The 18,616-nt window shown below is 41.9% G+C and overlaps 2 protein-coding genes across 2 annotated transcripts in view; one reads left to right on the top strand and one right to left on the bottom strand.

Moving 5' to 3' along the window:
* The window catches only part of amd1 (adenosylmethionine decarboxylase 1), a 37,090-nt gene extending 21,839 nt beyond the window's left edge, over nucleotides 1-15,251 (bottom strand). The window contains exon 1 of the mRNA XM_082505386.1: nucleotides 15,151-15,251. The gene's annotated coding sequence lies outside the window, so the exon portion shown is untranslated. The remainder of the gene's footprint in view (nucleotides 1-15,150) is intronic.
* The window catches only part of cdk19 (cyclin dependent kinase 19), a 67,738-nt gene that overhangs the window by 10,102 nt on the left and 39,020 nt on the right, over nucleotides 1-18,616 (top strand). The window lies entirely within an intron of this gene.

Genomic DNA, 18,616 nt, shown 5'->3' with positions numbered 1-18,616 from the left:
CTTAAACCCTCTCATACTGGTTTAAGGATTATGGTGCCATCCTGGTGTCATCTTCCTGGCACTGGCACTGATTTTTTAGAAAAAAAAGACAGAAGGACAGCCATGCAACAGATATGAAAAAGAAAAAGTACCTAGAAAAAGTAAAATAAGTTTTTTTTTTAGGTGATCTAGCGGTAGCTGTCTATTGATGACTGTCTGCAGCTTTGGTTGGTTGTCGGTGGGTTGGATATGTAGAGGTCTGTGACCTAAATCCTACTGTGGAGGCTTCTCTTTCTGTGTCCTCAACTATTTATCAGTTTTTTATCATTTATTTGCCCTATATGTATTGTCCTCTTCAGTAGTAAAAACTGCTTTTAAAAATATTCTTTCTTAAATATACCTCTAAAAATACCCCTAAAATATATTTTAGGTGTTCCAACCAGCAATGAAGAATTTTTGGTCCTTTGCTAACCTTAACATCTGTAGAACATTAGAAGTGATCAAGAAACCTGACCACCATTATCAGTCCAGTACCCTTAAACCCCTGTAGAGGAGGAGATCTATTAGAATTAGAAATTTTCATATGCTCAATTTGACTATATATATATTTCCAAATCATAATTATTGCACGTGGGTGTATGAATTTTCCAGCTGCGGACATGGCCTCAGATTTGGAGGTACTGATTCTCTTTCATACTCAGCTGCGAACCGCTACAGTGCGAGCTGGAGGCCGTCACCCGATGAAGCCAACAGAACCATATAATTTGCAAAAAGCAGAGATGAGATTCTGAGCCCACCCGAGTGGAAGCCTTTCGCCACTCGGCTACGCCTAGAAATTCTGTCCATAAAAATTACGAACAGAATCGCTGACAAAGGGCAGCCCTGGCAGAGCCCATCTCCCACTGGGAACAAGTCCGACTTGTTGCTGGCTGTGCAGACCAAGCTCTTGCAACGGTTGTATAAGGATTGAATGGCCTGTAGCAATGGGCCAAACACCCCACACGCCCAAAGCACTTCCCGCAGGACACTTCGAGGGACATGGTTGAATACCTTCTCCAAGTCGAAAACACATGTAGACTGGTTGGGCAAACTCCCAGGTACCCTCGAGAGGATAAAGAGCTGGTCCAGTGTTCCACAACCGTGACGGAAACCGTATTGTTACTCCTGTATCTGAGGGTCTACTAACAGACGGACTCTCCTTTCAAGGACCCTGGCATAGACTTTCCCAGGGAGGCTGAGCCATAAATTAAACTTAAATTATCACACATGTAATTTGTCATTTTGAAAAATTTGAAGCACATACAATTTTGTAAAATTATGGACTGAATATGGTGAACTGTGGTTTTTGGGGACTATTGATGGAAGAAAAAGAAGACCTGTTCAAGAGACAGCCTTCAGCACGGCACAGAAACATGCAATATTTGAGGCTATGGTGATCTTGTTCCTTACTGTTTGAGTACTGTATGTGTAAGTGGTTTACTGGCAATCTGGTGGATGATAAAAAATTAAGACCTACTTATTTTAAGACTGCACAAGCTCTCTTGGTAGAGCAGGTCCCAGTTGTTAAGTTCTGATTTTACATTTTCAGGGTCCCTTGTTTTTTTAGATAGTTTGGTTATGCAAAAGCCAGTTGTATTTCTCTCTGTCTGTCCTCTCACAGCTTGTCAGTTTCTGCCTTTCAGCAGGTGTCAGATTGCATGCCTGCTGAACAATCTCTCTTTCTGGTCCTGATTGTAGTTTTGTGCTAAACAGGGTGTGGAGCAGTGCGTCACATCCTTGGAATAGTCAAATTGCGATTTTGATGCGTAGTGATGATTGATGAGTCACACCTCTCTGGTCAACAATTCACATTGACGTGCGTGAAACGAGTCTTGTTAGAAATTTGGTTGGACCATTCTTTTTACTTGCAGAACTGGCTGCTCACGGAGATCTGACTGGGTGTCATGTTTCATTCACAAGTGGAGCTTAGTGGGTTAAAAGGATACAGTTGTGTTGCTTTGTCTTTCAAGCTTTGGAAGAACAATCATCCCTTTCATAATTACTCCTCCTCTGATGATAAAATTGCTCTATTTTTGATATCTGGAAAATTAAAAATAGGATATATCCTTTTGTCACAGCATTCTTTTCCAGAATAATCAGATCAGACCATAACAGTCTCTGTCTCCTGGGGCGAAATATTGCTAGGCTGCCTTTGCTTTTCTTACAGTTGTAATGATTAATTTTAACAAGTAATTATTTTCCAACATTTTCTACAATAGTTCTGTGCTGCAGTGAACAGTTTTGGAAAACTGAACGTTAGGGTTTTGAAAGAGTTCAAGAGCGTGGACTATGAAACTTGGCTGGTTGTTTGTTCAGTGGATTTAAACCATTACAAGTATTATGCAAATGATCTGTGTGTTTTGCACTTGTACTTCAGATCTCTTTAATTCGAGGGGAGAAATCTTTAAAGTGATTAAAGGGGCGATCAGACAAAAACTGACACAGTGTCTTTGGGTGGTTAGTTTAAGAATGTTGTCTTTGGAATGGGTATAATAGGCATTCTGTTATTTTTAGCTCATCTGGCCAAATACCAATGAGCTTATGCTATAGACACACTTTCATTCTTTTACCTGTCGTCTCTCTGTCGGTTAATCCACTATTCAAACGCATTGCTACTCCTCCTTAAACATTGGTTATCATTTTGGGAAACTTGCACACAGTGACCAACTAATGGGTTGTACTCCAATCTACTTTTAACATTTAACTTTTTAATCAAATATTAATTATTGCATTTTTAGAATGTGAGGGTCTTTTGTCAAAGCAAAGTTGTTTGTCAATGCCAGAGTAACTGCTGTATTGAGGCTATACTTGCCATATATTGATGCATGGTTAATTTTGTTGTGACGGGCCTTTTTCTTTAAATCCAAACCACATAGAATAAACACTCACTGGAGAGTACAGAGTTCTCAAATGGGACATGAACCATTGTCCACTGTCCAGAAATATTATTTTTTGTAATTTGTTTGAACATTGTGTAGCTCTCTAAACACAACTTTTCACAATTCAGTAAAATGTCAGTGAAGAAGAGCCTTCTCCTTATTGAAACAACAGCTTGGTTACCATACAGATGTCTGGTAGGCCTTTGATCAATGGAAAATCACTGAGTGGGTAAATACAAAAAGTCTTTGTTCAAACCAAATTTAGATGGTCATCCAATTTTGGTGAACCTATGTAAATTGTAGCCTCAGTTTCCTGTTCTTAGCTGACAGGAGTGAAACCAGTGTGGCTCCCTAATTGTATAGTCCATCTGCTTCAAGTGCTGTTTGTCATTCCGAGATACTCTTCCACATACCTCAGTTGTAACAAATGGTTATTTGAGTTACTGTTCCCAGCTTATCAGTTTGAAGTAGTCTGGCTGTTCTCTGATCTCTGGCATAAACTGCTGCTCAGGGGATTGTCACGGTCCTGGGTCATTTGGACCCAGCATTTTCAGTTTTTACATTCCTTTGTATTATGGTTTTTATTCTGATCCTTTTGTTATGCTTTGTTTATTAGTATTATTCTATGTTCTTTGTGAGGGGTTAGTTCTTGGGTTGTGTCTTGTGTCTAGTATAGGTTCACTTCAGTGTCAAGTCTGTGTCTGTTTCTTGTTTCCTGTTTTATTGTGAAAGGCTGTGCCTCATGTCAGTGTGTCTAGCTTTGCTCCCCGTGTCTCATTAGCCCAAACCCTCTCAGTTGTGTCTCCCTCCTGTTTCTCATTCCTTGATGACTCCCTCAGTGTATCTAAGCCCAGTGTGTCCTTGTGTCAGTGTCGCGTCGTTAATGTCTACTCACCCTCAGTCTATGCTCTGTGTTTTGGTCCCTGATCATCTGCCTGTTAGTTTATACTTTCCCAGTATAGTTTGTCCCCTGTTCAATCTGCAACCTGCAAAAGCTGTTTACTTTGAGTTCAACTTCGCCTAACTGAATCCTGCTTTTTGGGTCCTTCCTCCCTGCCTGCCGGTACACAGCCATGACAGAACAACGCGACCATTACCTGGACCCAGCGGATTCATCCCGGGAGTGTGATCTGTCCCGCATCCACAGCCTGGTCAAGTGGATTTCCCACACTAAGGACGCTAAGGCAATGGCAGTTGGGATTAACGCTATCGAAGCGATCCTGGAGGGAAATCCTCATCTGCGTCCACTAAAGGGATTTATGGGCTTGACGGACCAGCTGCACGAAGCCCAGGAGCTTTTGCCCGCTCCCAGTATTCTGTCCCAAAGCCCCCACAGCAGCAGCAGCGGTGCACGGAGCTTTCCACTACACACCGGCGACTGCCATTTGAGAGGGGAATCTCAATACGGCTGCCACGGAATTCCTCCTCGTGCCATTCTGAGCCTAGCTCACCGGCCTCCTTCCTGGCAGCAATATGGTCAGAGGAGGAGGAGCAAGCCTTCATCGCTCCACCATCACCAGTTTCCTCCGTCACCTCTGTTCCCTCATCAGGGAGGAAACGTCGTTCACCCCGCTGGCACCCCCTAACTCAGCCAGATTCTGGGACTTCTGAGCAGCCGGCTGGGGTGAGTGACAAAAACGCGTCCTCTATCCCATCCGAGGGGGGCGGTTTCATCTTAGGAGACACAAATAACTCTGTTCATGCTCTTGTAGAGTCTAGAACTAAAACAAATAAACTGACGAGTAACTCAGTGACTAAAAATTCAATTAAAAAACTGTGCTTGTTGCTGCCAAGCTTGCATTTCCAGAGACTACTGAGCTAGTGCAGCCCACTCCTCTCTCCGCTGGCAGCTTAGCTGAGCTGCCTCTGCCTCCTGTTTCTGCTTGGAGCCCAGGCAAACTCAGCCAGCCTGCAAAATACTGTTGTTTATCTGTTCACTCAGAACAGAAGCTTCTGAGACAGGCTGTTTCCTCTAAGCTCTTCCAGCCACCATGCTTCAGAGACTCAGGAGGACCTACGCCATCCCTATCTTCACTTAGACCTCAACCACCACCAGCCACTCAGCCATTCCCCACCACTATGCAGGGAGAAAATCTCATTCCTACCCAGGGTGTTTTCCATAACATAGCTGTCTTAGGGGCAGTTAGCCACTCCAGGGCCTCACCAGAGGCTAGGTCTCAGTCCCCAGCAGACTCTGGACCCCTGGAGATTGAGCAGCTCCCTAAGAACTGCTCCGTGCCAGCGCTGCCTGGGCAGAGCCAGTGCCCAGTGCAGCTTCAGTTACAGGTGTCCCTGCCAGAGGTGTTTGCGCCTGCTGGTTCTGTGTTGTCCCTGCCAGAGGCCCCCGTGCCTGCTGGTTCTGCTCTGTGTTTGCCAGAGGCCCGTGCGCCTGCTGGTTCTGTGTTGTCCCTGCCAGAGGCCCCCGTGCCTGCTGGTTCAGCCCTGTGTGTGCCAGGGACCCTGGTGCCCGCTGGTTCTGTGACTGTTTTCGCTGGGGGGCCCGAGGAGCCCGTCCAGCAACCTTCCTCGTCAGCTGGGGGGCCCGAGGAGCCCGTCCAGCCACCAGCTGCTCCACCACCTGCAACATCCACGCCTGCAGCAGCAGTTTCATCCACGCCTGCAGCAGCAGTTTCATCCACGCCTGCAGCAGCAGTTTCATCCACGCCTGCAGCAGCAGTTTCATCAGCTTCAGCGTCGCCTGGTCCAGCCTCCACATCAGCCTCACCTGCATCAGCTTCAGCTTTGCCTGGTGCAGCCTCTGCTTCAGCTTCTGTCTCTACCTCATCTGGCCCAGCCTCTGCCTCGCCTGGTGCTGCGGGGGCCACGCCGTCCTCAGGTCCCCAACTGCCACCTCAGTGTTGCCGGCCACTTTCCAGGCCTTTGGTCGGACGTCATCAGCGTAGAGGGCGGCACCCTGAACGAGGCCGTCGCTGCCACAGCCTTTGGCGTGGCCGGTCTCCGGACCTGCGCTGCCACCGCCGCCACTGCCTTCCACGTGGCCGGCCTCCGGACCTGTTCTGTCACCTTCGCCACTGCCTTCTGCATGGCCACTTCCCGGATTTGATCCACCGGTGCCTCTACCGTTGCCGTCCGCGCGGTCGGCCCCCAGAATTGTTTCATCGTCGCCGCCGCTGCCGTCCGCATGGTCCGCCCCCTGAACTTTCTTGTGGATTCGTGATGGATCTGGTTCTGTGTTGAACTGTTTTCTTGTTTATGAAATGCTCTGGACTCATGCTCCTTGTTTTCTTCCCTCACGCTCAATTTGAACTTAAGCAGGTCTTCTTCATTATGTCCACATGCACCGAGCTGCTGCAATGGGATGATTAGATAGTTGTGTTAACTACCAGTTGAAGAGGCATACCTAATAAATTGGCTGGTGAGTGTCTATTTTTCCAACAGAATTCTCTTAACAGTTTTTGTTTAACTTTGTGTACATCATACCAATCATTTTTCCATCTTTGCATTTTTTGCTCTGTAATACAACAACATTGACAATACTTTTTACCAGGCAGTAGACTTAAAGTTCAAAGGGTATAATAGGAAGTATAACAGAAATGATTGCTTGGCTGTTAGTTCTCTAGCTGTTTGTGTCTGCAAAAGGGTATAATCAAGGGTTTAGTGGGGAGGTTCCTCTGCTTAACACTAAACAGTGGGAAAAACATTAAGAGCACAGTGAAACTCAATCAGCAGCATTGTTGTATGGAGCGTAGTGTCACATTCACTCTGTACAGAAGTGAGTGTAGCTCTTTCTTGAATTCTCTGGCATTCAAGTACCCCAAAAGTATACAAACCTGTCAATTATCGTTTTCTACACTTATGTTAATGTTATTAAATTGTTAGTATGTCAGAAGGTTCACAGAATAATGCTAATGCACACAGTTTCTGTTTGTTATCAAGCCTTTTTTAAGCCATGCAACAAAATGTATTGAAACAACCTTCTTACCAGAAGATTTATATTGAGTTGTCCACAAGTTTGATCAGATCTTATGTATTTATTTTTTGTGGTTATCTGAATAATAGTGCAGTCATATGGTCTAACGTAGGTAGATGTTAGACTGTAGACTGTAAGTAGTAGGATGTAAGTTACATTTATTTCTCAGCAGGACAAGCCTCACATCACTTGTCTACTAAATGTTGCACCATAAATTTGTCTTGCTTAAAATATTTGAGAGTTTCCCAGCAGAACAAAGGGGTCTTTGTGCCTTCCAACCCACCACCTCGCTTGGTTTAGCAAATGGTGCACTTCATTAACTAGCACGCTGCATGAAGTTGAATTGAGACAGGAAGGGAGGAGAGAGCTTGGCTTAGCTGCAAAATGTTTTTGGTTTTGGAGCAATAATGAGCATGATCTTTTTGGTCTTTTCATGTCGATGTAAAGTTTTGGATTGGATTGTTTCGACTGGTTGAATTTATCCTCAGAAAAATATTATACAGTTAGGTTTGCTTCGTTTGAAATCCACTGTGACATTTTAGCTCATTTGTAAATCAGATTAAAAATATTCTCTATTGTAAAGTTTATATAGCTAGAGTGAAACATCTTACAGCTGTTCGTGCTCTCTGTGCTATGATAGCAGCTGGTGTGCTTCTGTTGCTGTGTGGTATAAACGGTATACAGTACAGCCTCTGTCAATTCAAAGGTTTTACAGATCATGACATTATTAAAATTAGGTACCTATAACCTCAGATGAACAACTGAACGTGGCAGATTACATGGTGTAATTTTGTGTTTAACAAAAATTCTTCCCTGGTAAGTCTGCTGCCCCAGTGACCTGCCCCAGATAAGTGGAAGGAAATGGATAGATGGACAGAAATTAAGACAAAATGCAGAAGTAGAACACCCTTACTGCTTCCACAGGAATTAAGAAAATAAAAGCAACCATGTTCTGTTAATCAAATGCACTTGATTAACTGAATCTCCGCATGAGCGCCTATATAAAAGCAGAAGTTTTAGCAGTTTGCAGTTTTGGAGAATTCAGGTGTGTGCTAATACGATTGGAAGCAGGAAAGACAGACATGATGCAGCTGTTGTTGTGCATCATTCTTGGAAGCATTATAAAGCCATTCCCAAACAACAGGAAGTCCATCATTCTGCACTGAGAAAGATCATTCACACATCAAAAACACTCAAGACAATTACCAATCTTCTCAAAAGTAGTCATCCCAGAAAAGTCACCCGAGTGCTGGACTGTGCAAAGCTCATGAAACGGCAATAATTGGTGGTATTTGTCATGTGTAATATATGTTTTGTTGTTCATCACAGGTTCTGTTTATTTTGGTAAGAACTAGAGCCGGTTTTATTATGTCCTAATGTTACAGAGGGTGAATTTACTTACCATTACCGTACAAAGGAACTGAATTAATTGACTGTACATATAGGATCCAACTTTGCCAGTTTGGATTGGATCGATATCCGATTCAGTTATTAGTTTAGAACTTCCCTTACTTCCCCTGGAGTAGTAGAGCAGGGCGATATGGCCAAAAATATTTATCACGATATATATTTGAAAATTTGCGATAACGATAGAACTGACGATATAATTGATGCGAGACAAAATACAACTCCACAACATTACTAGCGCAAAAAGACAACCTTCCATTTATTTTCACTTAAACAAGAAGCTGGTTTTTATGTACATTAAAGCTTTATAAAAATGTAACAGTGCAAATGCAAATTCCTTGCTGAAAGTTTAACCAAAAGGCATTTCCAGTAGAAATGGGCTGACATATCCTGAGCATAACCATGTATAATATCCACTGAAGTTAAAAAGAGGTGCTTTGCAACATTAAACTGCAGTGTGCAGTACGTGTTTTTCGGACCATAAGGTGCACGGGATTATAAGGCACATTAAGCGAAACAAAGCAGTCACATAAATCAAACTTTATTAAACTCATTCTTCTTGCTTCCTCCACTTCTGTACCATTGATTCATTAATGTTGAATTCTCTGGCAGCTGCTCTATTCCCATGTTGTTGCAGTATATTAATGACTAACCTCGTATTGTGGATGGATTATCTCAGTTGTTCTCCTGACTGAAGTTTGGTCCGTTTACAGCATCCTGCCATGCGATTGCATTTGTCTCCAACTATCAGGAACCTTCACGTTAACTTTTATAAGTGGAAAAGTGTTAGTGTTCGTCCTCCAGCTTCACCGTTTATGTTATGCTAACATAGCTGTGTCGCTAGCGATTACGTCGCACATCATTATATACCAGCTAGCCCAACTTCAGTAACCCTACAAACGTCACTGCTGTTTAGTTTCCTGTCTTCATTTATGTTGGAAGTGATAGCAGAGCTGTACGTTTGATTTTTTTCAGAAATCTCTCAGTCAGAACATGCTATATCATGCTTAGGTAACTAGCGAAACTAGCGAGCTAACTTCCGCTAGCTTCCTGCTAACTTCTAACTCTGTTAAATGTAATAAATTTTGTTTTAATGGATGCCTGGAAGTTAAACTTCATAGTTACACCTGGTAAAGCAGCAATGCTGATCGTTTTATTAAAGATGAAAGAATTTAGACAGTTTTTAACGCTCAGTGATGCTGCAGTGTTCGTTTGACTTGAAGTATACGGAGTTTAGGACCCAGATTACTCCCAGATTTAAGAGCATCTTAGTCCGACAAATACGACAATAACGACGGCCGCTTCCATGTTCTGCAAAAAAATGTGCTTTCCCGTGTATCTGACGGACAAACCCCAAACCAGTTCCACATCACTGAAGTTGCACCATTTTTACAAACCAATTCTGGTTCATCTGTTTCACTCAACAATCGGCCATGTGCGTATGAAAACAAAGGCACTGCGCATGCGCGTTTTACTCATATTCTATCGCGATATTTCATTTTCCTATCATTGCCTAACATTATACCGGTATTACCGTGAACGGTATAATATGGCCCAGCCCTATGGAGTAGGACATAAAGTTTCTTATTTATATACTGTTAGTTTAATTGTAAACACTTTCTGAGCTAATGCTGGAAGGGGCATACTGTCACAGCTAGCTAATCCACATGAGATAACGAGTACATGTTAACTAACAACATTGACAGTGTTTATAATGAAGAGAAATGTTTATAGCCTAAATGCTATAAGATTAATAAAACTATATGTTCTTGCTAAGAAATAAAATGCTTGCATCAGAAAGAAACATCAGATAAAGATCAGCTTCATCGTGAAGAAACAATATTTACTAAATAAATAAATACGTTCTCCTAAGAAACCGGTTCTACAGTCTGGCCTTTTGTCTCAGAGACTGTTTCCGGATATGTCCACTACTTATCATGAATGCCAAGTCTGCTTTCTGTTTCCATTCTGGATGGTGAGGTGAAAGTCAAAAATAATCCACTTAGGTGATGATGAAAACCTTCAGGAAATCAATATTTGAAGGAGTAAGCACAGCAGGTTCTGATGTAGATCAAGAAAGTGAAACCTGCAATTTTTAGTCCATGCTGGTTCTTTTCCTTAAGCGTCGAGTTCCTACACTCAGCTCTACACAGGCCGCAGGTTGCATAACATGGCACTAAGGTTCTACAGCTTTAAACCTGTGTGACATAAACAGTCTGTGTTTAGATAATGCTTGGGCAACCTGGGTAAATCTGCTGGTTGGCTGTCAGAGATGATCTCGCCTGTGTACGTTGAATTCAATACGGTGGGGTTTATGGACGGAGGGAGTGCAGGTAGAATGAAAAACAGGAACTTCTCTTTTTGCATGCAGCAGTGAACTCCAGACTGTCGGCTGCTGTGTTTGTTTTATTATTGAGAGAACCATTCTCTTATCACGCATTCTCTTGACTGTGCATAACAGGGTTGGGTCAGGTTTGGTTTTGAACTGTTTGAACAATATTATAATGCAAAACTACTAGAAATGTCTCACTGAGAAATTTATATCTAATTAATATTTTAAGCATTATTTTAAGAACAAGTTGGCAGTTCTTGATGTATTTTTTCTGACATTTCATTTTGTGATGTCAGTTAGGTGAACGTAATAAACTACTCGCTAACTACAGAATATGGAGTGTAATACAAAAGTTTTGTCTTGCGTCAAAAAATATATGAAACTGAATCTAAACTGTATCTGATGTTTTAGGTTGTATTTGCCTAACAAATAGTGGCAGGTTCTTATTTTTATATTTTGGAGGCATAATTTTTGGGGGGTGGGCAGATGTATTTACTTAAATCATTGCTGAGAATCAGGAACACGTGGATTGTAAGCAGGCAAGCTTTAACCAATCCAGCCGTTTAGGTCAAATTATAGAAACCATTGCAGAGTCGGTGAGAACCCTACAGGTAAAGGGTGCAAAAAACCTCTGCAAAAAATTTAAGTTCCTGTTCCATTTTTTTTTCTTAAAAAACACTGTTGAAACAAAGTGTTTTGCCAATGTTAGGCATTAGGTACACTGTAAAATCTAATTACCGTAGTTCCCAGAACTCAAAATTAAGGAAACTCGTTGCCTCAAAAAAACTAAGTAAAGCTTACTTAAGATGACAATTTGTGGTAACCTGAATATGATTAAAAATAATTAACAACACTTTTTGTAATGATGTTAAAATGAGCCCAACTTTTATTTTCAAACACAACAAAGTATAACAGCCAACATACTGGGCACTGTTCTGCTGAACAACCATCAATTATATTGCCATCACTGTTATAATCTTACAATGAAAGTCTCAGATGTAATTATTCTGAAAATAAGTTTAGGCCTACCTCAAGTTTGTTTTGTACTTACATTACTTATATGATCAAAATAAAATATATTTATTGTTCTGTCACAAGTGCAGTCTCTAATTTAAACAACACATTTGTTTTGCATTCCAACACATGAGCTGGAATGTTGTATTATTTTAAGGATGGCTTGTTTCCAGTCGAGGCATTACTTCCTGAATGACTATCATGGATCGAGGCGATCCAAATGTAAGTGCAGAAGAAAGTCTTTAACTTCCCTTAAGTACAGTGGCAGTGGATGTGGGTTGGCTTAGCAAAGTCGTACTAAAACATTTGACAGATTTTCGAGCGCCGTGTACCACATAAAATCGTTTCCAGGTCAGTAAACACAACCAGAATTCATACATAAGGCACACAGGATTATAAGGGGCACTGTCGATTTTCAGAAAAATCAAAGGATTGATTTTAAGTGTGCTGTATTTTCCAAACAACACGGTAATAACGACGGCACGCTAGCATGCTCTACCAAAAATAGTGCTTTGTTGTGTATTTGACGGACGAAAGCTAAACCAGTTCCACACCACTGAAGTTGCAGCATTTTTACAAACCAATTCTGGTTCATCCGTTCCATTTAGCGATCTGCTTTCGCTCTTCTCATTCTGCGTCGCCGCCATGTGCGTATGTAAACATAGGCACTGCCTATTCTATCGCGATATTTCATTTTCCTATTGTTGCCCAAAATTACACCGGTATTACCGTGAATGGTATGATAGAGATTGACAGACCACATGACTTTCGCGCATTGCATGCCGGGAACTCGTGGCAAAACAATCCAAGTACCGCATCAAATGCAAGCATTTGCAGCACCGCAAAACGTTCATTCTCCGGTTCCAATACCTTCTTGGTTTTTCTTTGCCCCCCAAAAAAGGTATGTACAAAACGAAGGAGAACAATGCCGGACCGTACAAAGACAGACTCGATGAAAAGGCAAAGAAAAGATACGAGGAAAAAAATCAAAGGAGTGAAAGGGTCAGACCCTTACGAGCACACAGAGGGACAAAATACGTTAGCGTGCTGCCCAACTTTCAGCACGCTCATATTTATAATTATACGGTTCTTGGAGTGAGTGCATACACTCATGAAGTTTAGTAACTTCAGGTCACTGCAACAAGCCCAGGTACAGTTTACCGACGGATGGGTACAGGACCTTGAAATGCTCCGTGTAGAACGAAAGACCATCATACAAACAAAGGTAAGTTTACCAGTCTTACAAATCGTCTTCATAAATACTAGGGGTGCAACGATACACAAAATTCACGGTTCGGTTCGGTTCGATACTTTGGTGTCACGGTTCGATATTTTTTCGATACAAAAAAATGTTCATGCCTTTTTAATTTGTCATTTATTAAAATTATAAATATATATTTTAACTCAAAAGTACAGTTTTTAAATTTAACCCTAACCCTTGTGCGTGTTTTTTATTTTGACAGCGAATACGCACCTGCGGACCACTTATGTGCAGCCCTGGTTATTTAGCTCGTCATATTGCAGCCACAGAAATTCTTTTGTCCATGAAACCATAAAGCTGCACTTTCTTTTTGCCTTATAGTCTGATTTGTCATAACTTCTCCGTTTTGTGGTAAGCTTTTCTTTGGCTGTCACTTCTTCACCCTGACCTGTCTTATTTGGCTCAGCAGAACTAAAATATATATCCTGCTGCTTTTACACACGCACTCACATAAGCTCACCGATTCTCTGCGCGATCAACCTCTCACATGTTTAAGCTGCGGGAGATTTCACTTGTCATGTTTGCATAGTAAGCTAACAATTAATAAGACGATGTCAGAGGAATTGGTGCGCAAATTATCATCACTCACAGATCAGTGCTGTCGCTCTCTATACACAGTTCGCGCGATTGCAAAGTGAAAGCAAAAAAACAAGCGCAAATTCAAACGCGATTTCAATATGTCACATATTGACAGTGGCTCACCGATGCCAATGACATAATTACCCAGCTACATTTCCGAAAGAATGCAAAAGCATTGACATATATTTTTCTTTCCTACAATAGCCCGACGGGCAGGGCAGAGATAGATTTTGGTAGCCCGACTGAAAAAATCGCTAGCCCCGGGACGTTGGGCTAGCGATATTGCAAGCCCTGTATCTGATTGAGGAATCACTCATCTTTGGAAAAGAGAGTTTATTACAGAGAAATGTCTCTTTCCAAAATAAAAGCTATACTATACGCTTCTTCTGGGCTATATTCTCAGCAGCATATTAAACATATAAGGAGAATCATGTGCAATAATCCTTTCTGTCATCGTTGTATTTTTACTCAGTTGTATATAGTATTTATATTTGTATTCTATTTTTATCTTATTGTATATTTATTTTATTTTATTCTACTGTATATAGTATTTTATTTTATTCTATTCTGTACAGTTGTGTACTGTATTTATTCTTATTGTATTCTAATTTTTGCCTCATAACTTTTGCACTGTCCACTTCCTGCTGTGACAAAACAAATTTCCCACGTGTGGGACTAATAAAGGTTATCTTATCTTATCTTAACAGCTGTCTAAATGACTCGGCTAAAGTTAGTAGCATGCTTGCTTGTTTTTTTTCTGCTTCCACTTGTCTTTGTACTAGGATGATGTCGGTGTAAATGTGCAGTCATATTCGTTGTGTTCCCACTAGTGCTTTCAGGTTAATCTCGTTGAAATGACCTTAACGCCACAACACGGCAAATCTCCGTTAACGAGCTACCGCCGATCGCCCCGTGCATGGGGCTAGACGGCCAACACGTTAACGAGCTAACTGCGCTAACACACTAGTTCCCACCCATGTAATTGAGCATTGCATGGCACATCCAACATACTGTTTTACTTTAGTCCATGACTCGCTTACCTTCAGGGTCATACGTCACATGAAAACCAAAATAATTCCAAACACCAGATCTGAATGAGGGTGGGGAAGGTCCATGTTGCAAGGAGAGCTTAACTTCTGTCTCGCTAGCTTGCCCTGCGCTCTTCCTTCTGACGATGCTGTCTGTGTTGAGCGCTCAGTGGATCTGCGTTCGACTACTCCGCCTAGGCTGCACTGTCGACCCTAGGCGGAGTAGTCAAACGCAGATTCACTGAGCGCTCAACACAGACGGCATCGTCAGAAGGAAAGTTGATAAAATAAATTACAAATTTTGTATTGTTCGATACATATGCGTACCGAACCGAAAGCACTGTATCGAACGGTTCAATATCGATACGAATATCGTTGCATATATATATAGTTAATTAGTTAGTTATGGCTATGGATTGAAAACACCCCCCACACCCTACCCCACCCCTAACGGCTGCACCTCCCGAAGAATTTTGTCTGGGTTCTTATCTCCCTTTTTTATTTCAAACAATCAACAGAAAATTTCACAGACATAGTTTTATGTAAGGTTTTTAAGGCTGTGGTGTTAATTTTTAAGTAACATGAGCCCAGCCGCAGCAGCAATGCTAGGCTAACACTAACTAGCTAGCAAGATTATAAACCTGATGCTAAACTAAGAGAAGTCACAAAATCAGTTTGAATAAGAGTAAACATTTACTCACCAAGTCAGTGTATCAGCTAAAGATCCACAGCAATGACAACAATAATATCCTGAGCTGAGCTTTTCCAGGTTTGCTCAACATGTTCCATAACAAACGCTGGCACCATGAACATGCGGACTGATCCGCGAGGGAGGAGGACGGTAGTGACGTGGCATTTTCAAAACACATCTTTCATCCTTCCGCACTGAGAAGCAAAACTTCCATCATACTTAGTTTTTCTAAGTTAAGACAACTCAAATAAATTGAGTTTATCACCGTTTTTTGCATCAAAAGTACTGGTAACTTATTTAAATCGAGTTCTAATAACAAATTGATAAAAACTGAGTTCAGCCTATTTAATATTTTTAATTAAACACAATATTACATTTTACAGTGTAGGTACTCAAGTTTTTCACCTTAAAGGATCACATGTGAAGGCTATAGAATCATTAGCTCACGCTGGGCGCCGAACTAGCCTATTCTATTAACAATGGGTATTACAGGGCACTGGTTTAGCTCAGTGGGATGACCAGGTGACCATATGCCGCATTGGTTTATGGTCGGCTGGCCTGGGTTTGAATCGACTCGCGGCCTTTTGCTGCATGTCTTCCCCCTGGTTTCCTGTCAGTCTCTACTGTCCCTATCAAATAAAGCTGAAAAGGCCAAGTTAAAAAAACAAAAACAAAGGGTGTTAAATCTACTGGGTAAATGAAGTTCTGATTATGGTATGGTATGTCACCTCTCTGTGACATTACTAAGGGCTCTCTGTGGAAAGCCTTCTTGTCACAGGTGACAAAGAAAGCCAAAAACATGATAGATCTGGGCAGTGTGGTACAGCATCATTGGTTGGCCGAGTCTGTTGGCACTTTAAGTATGGTCAGGAAGCTGTGCGTAAACTTTAGGAACCCCCAAATGAATCCAGCACAGGATACACTTCTGATATTAAATTTTATTTGTTGAGTCAAATGTGTTATGTTTTCTCTTGTTGACAGATAATAGCATCTCAGCAAATAAGATGATTTGTGTTCACTTAGCCAGATTGTCTTTTAATTATAATCTGTTCTCATAGTCATTATCTTAGGAACTGGAGAAATGGGGAGGTGTAAACAGCTCTGACAGTCTTTTTATATTATGATGTTATGACTGAGTTTCTTTGTAGTCTATTACCAAATACTTACAAAGTAAGTAGCCAGTGAACAGTTGTTGGTGGATGAGCAAAACATAGCAAAAACTGAATAAGTAACGGCCAAGTATGGTTCTGTTAAAATATGAAATAATTTCTTTTTTTTGTTCCAATTTTTATCAAAGTGCGCCAAAATCTGTCATGGCTTATTTATTTTCACCCACCTGCTGTTTCACATCTGTTCCCTTCATTATGTTTGACCTTCATGAATTGAAACATTGTTCCTGGATTTTATTATTTCCATAAAACGAGCTGTTTCCCCTGTTGGGTCACAATGGCTTTTGTTTAGCTAAATGTCCTGCCCTCATAAACATTCCCTTCTGGCATAGCAGCACTTGTGGGCACACAGACGCCAGATAATATAACTGAAGGATGTTATTTTGTTTTCGTTAGCCTTCCTTCATGTTTAGATAAGTGTGCAATCGTTCACGCAGTAATAATGATCTACTCCAAGAACATTCCACAGTAATAAAGTGGCTGAAGGGTAGAAATATAATATTATGGGCTTTTATAATCTCTGACTGCCTTATCGATGAGACGGGCTTGTGTGTTTTCTGGCCCACGTCGGCCAGTCCTGGCAATCGCTGTGCAAACAGGAACATACTTTAGTTGTATTTGTACAGGGTGTTGGTAGCTGATGGTTGCTAGGGGCAAAATGAGTGCTGGTGTCCTGCTGTCCTCGAAAGGGGTGGCTTTTCTTTCATGATTAAGATTCATCTAAAGAAATAAAACCTGGTAAAGCACAGAGCATACATGCACAGGGACAGCTGTTGTTGTGGTAAGGAAATATTCTTCTGATGTGATGCATCATTAGTTATAGGTGCAGCTGCATCCTACTCTCTAGTCAGTAGTATTTATACTGTAAGAACACCAAATGGCTGCTGCTCTGCTGCCGTCTGGCTCAGCCTGTAGCCGCCACTTTTGTTCTTTGTGGAGGGAGAAGGCCCGGCCCATCACCCCCCGTAGACAGAGTTGCAGTGTTTGTCTCTAACCAGTGGCAGGCACGAAGCAGCCTGAAGTGGATCTATTGCCTGCCAGCCACACAAGAAAAGTTGTTATTCAGTCCTCACAAGCAGCAAGATCCAGGGCACAACTGCTTTTCTTGTGGCCTTTTGTTGCTCGCCAAACCTTCTGTCAGTGTTATGCACTTTGAGACGCTAATGTGAAGTCTGAGATGTAGCCAAAACAGACCATCGAGGTCAGGTGAAATCTATCAGATTAATTCTAGTTTAGTCTTTCGAAAGAATGTGTCAGTCAGTATTAGTCATAATAATGTTTAGCAGTAGGAATTCAAACATTCCAGCTCCCTACCAAGTACAAATACCAGTCACCAGTCACCCGTAACAAGCACTTCTTGGTGCTGTGTAGCTGCACAGTACCAGTTCCACATTCAAACCAGAAACCTTCTTACTGTGAGGCAGCAGTACCACTCATGCCACCATCATGCAACCACATTTTTAGGTAAAATGTGAAACTAAAAGTTGATTTCTTGGAACAGAGCTATGAGTGGTTTACAGAAATGTGATCCCAGATACTGAATAACAGCTGCACTAGAAACAAAGCAATGGTTTCATTCTAACCCACTGCTGACAATGGTAGATGTCCTGTCTTAGACGTCAGATGCAGAATAGATGGAAATTCAAAATGTCATGTGATGCTCAATGACGTGCACCCAGTTGGTTCTCGGGTGAGCTTGTTCGAAGTGGACTAAATCTGGTTTAGCTTCACATATTTAGAAACCACTGAGTGGGTTTTGCTTTTTTTTCTTTGACCTATTTCACTTTGAAGGCCAAACAGTCAGATCTTTGGTTCTGTGTATTCTGTGTGGATAACACTGTACCTACCAGGACTGTACGGTGTTTCTCCAACAACAAACCTTGGATTACCCCAGAAATTAAAACCGTCCTCAAGCAGAAGAGGAGGGCCTTCAAATCCAGAGACAAAGAGGAGTTGAAAAGGGTGCAGAGAGAGCTGAGGGGACTGATAAGGAATGGGAAGGAGAGCTACAGGCAGAAGATGGAGAACCAGCTTCAACAAAACAACGTTGGTGAAGTCTGGAGAGGCCTCAGAACCATCTCGGGCCACAAACAGCAGAACTCTCTGCCTGGGAGGGATGTGAGATGGGCAAATGAACTGAATCATTTCTTCAACAGATTTGACTCAGCCATGAGGCAGTCTGCAACATCGGCTGCAGACTCACCCACCCCCACTGCTGCTGTTCCACCTCAGACACTTCACACCTCCTCTATTCACCCTGCTCACTCCCCCCCACCCCCAACAACAGCATCCAATACACACTCAACA

Source organism: Aulonocara stuartgranti, assembly GCF_965226115.1.
Source record: "Aulonocara stuartgranti genome assembly, chromosome: 15".
NCBI classification, from domain to species: Eukaryota; Metazoa; Chordata; class Actinopteri; order Cichliformes; family Cichlidae; genus Aulonocara; species Aulonocara stuartgranti.
Note: the sequence above shows the minus strand (reverse complement) of the source record. Positions and strands in the feature narration are given on the sequence as shown.